A 2,500-nucleotide genomic window follows, 5' to 3' on the forward strand; every position below is an offset into this window, starting at 1 on the left:
TTGATGCTATTTTTGTCGGTATGCAAAATCGTTGTCAAGATTCTCAAACCTTAAAATCAGGCCAGCCGGCAATTGGCGGGTGAAAATTTCAATCAATTCCCATTCCTCACATCAAACTATGCATATAACAATAGCTTTTATGCTGAATGACGGCTATCCGGCTGTCCCTATCCAAAAATTGAGAAATCCATAAGTGTCCCTACCTACTTTGCGCCGAAGCAATACGAATCAAAAAGAACTACGAATGGGGACTTAGAATAATTTTTCATTTTTCCCAACTTTGAAAATAATCACTTGAAAAAAATCTTAGAATCCAAAGAATAGTATACTTGATCGTTCTACAAGTCGAAAATTGGAAAAATAAGTGATATTTTTGCTTGATGCTATTTTTGTCGGTATGCAAAATCGTTGTCAAGATTCTCAAACCTTAAAATCAGGCCAGCCGGCAATTGGCGGGTGAAAATTTCAATCAATTCCCATTCCTCACATCAAACTATGCATATAACAATAGCTTTTATGCTGAATAACGGCTATCCGGCTGTCCCTATCCAAAAATTGAGAAAGCCATAAGTGTCCCTACCTACTTTGCGCCGAAGCAATACGAATCAAAAAGAACTACGAATGGGGACTTAGAATAATTTTTCATTTTTCCCAACTATGAAAATAATCACTTGAAAAAAATCTTAGAATCCAAAGAATAGTATACTTGATCGTTCTACAAGTCGAAAATTGGAAAAATAAGTGATATTTTTGCTTGATTCTATTTTTGTTGGTATGCAAAAATAGCATCACAGAATTTTTAATTGAAAAAAATTATATTCATGTATAATTGAATGCATAAAATTAAACTAAATTCTATAAAACTAATTTATAATTTATCAGGTAACCGATATTATTAATTTTTAGTGATGACTTGAAAAGTTGATGCTATTTTTGTTGGTATGCAAAAATAGCATCACAGAATTTTTAATTGAAAAAAATTATATTCATGTATAATTGAATGCATAAAATTAAACTAAATTCTATAAAACTAATTTATAATTTATCAGGTAACCGATATTATTAATTTTTAGTGATGACTTGAAAAGTTGATGCTATTTTTGTTGGTATGCAAAAATAGCATCACAGAATTTTTAATTGAAAAAAATTATATTCATATATAATTGAATGCATAAAATTAAACTAAATTCTATATAACTAATTTATAATTTATCAGGTAACCGATATTATTAATTTTTAGTGATGACCTGAAAAGTTGATGCTATTTTTGTTGGTATGCAAAAATAGCATCACAGAATTTTTAATTGAAAAAAATATATATTCATATATAATTGAATGCATAAAATTAAACTAAATTCTATATAACTAATTTATAATTTACCAAGTAACCGATATTATTAATTTTTATTGATGACTTGAAACGTTGATCCTATTTTTGTTGGTATGCAAAAATAGCATCACAGAATTTTTAATTAAAAAAAATATATATTCATATATAATTGAATGCATAAAATTAAACTAAATTTCATACAATTATTTTATAGTTTATCAAGTAACCGATATTATTAATTTTCAATGATGTCTTGGAACGTTGATGCTATTTTTGTTGGTATGCAAAAATAGCATCACAGAATTTTTAATTAAAAAAAATATATATTCATATATAATTGAATGCATAAAATTAAACTAAATTCTATACAACTATTTTATAGTTTATCAAGTAACCGATATTATTAATTTTCAATGATGTCTTGGAACGTTGATGCTATTTTTGTTGGTATGCAAAAATAGCATCACAGAATTTTTAATTGAAAAAAATTATATTCATATATAATTGAATGCATAAAATTAAACTAAATTCTATATAACTAATTTATAATTTACCAAGTAACCGATATTATTAATTTTTATTGATGACTTGAAACGTTGATCCTATTTTTGTTGGTATGCAAAAATAGCATCACAGAATTTTTAATTAAAAAAAATATATATTCATATATAATTGAATCCATAAAATTAAACTAAATTCTATACAACTATTTTATAGTTTATCAAGTAACCGATATTATTAATTTTCAATGATGTCTTGGAACGTTGATGCTATTTTTGTTGGTATGCAAAAATAGCATCACAGAATTTTTAATTGAAAAAAATTATATTCATATATAATTGAATGCATAAAATTAAACTAAATTCTATATAACTAATTTATAATTTATCAGGTAACCGATATTATTAATTTTTAGTGATGACTTGAAAAGTTGATGCTATTTTTGTTGGTATGCAAAAATAGCATCACAGAATTTTTAATTGAAAAAAATATATATTCAGATATAATTGAATGCATAAAATTAAACTAAATTCTATACAACTAATTTATATTTTATCAAGTAACCGATATTATTAATTTTCAATGATGTCTTGGAACGTTGATGCTATTTTTGTTGGTATGCAAAAATAGCATCACAGAATTTTTAATTAAAAAAAATATATATTCATA

The sequence above is a fragment of the Diachasmimorpha longicaudata genome, unplaced genomic scaffold, assembly GCF_034640455.1.
Source record: "Diachasmimorpha longicaudata isolate KC_UGA_2023 unplaced genomic scaffold, iyDiaLong2 ctg00000120.1, whole genome shotgun sequence".
Lineage (NCBI taxonomy): Eukaryota > Metazoa > Arthropoda > Insecta > Hymenoptera > Braconidae > Diachasmimorpha > Diachasmimorpha longicaudata.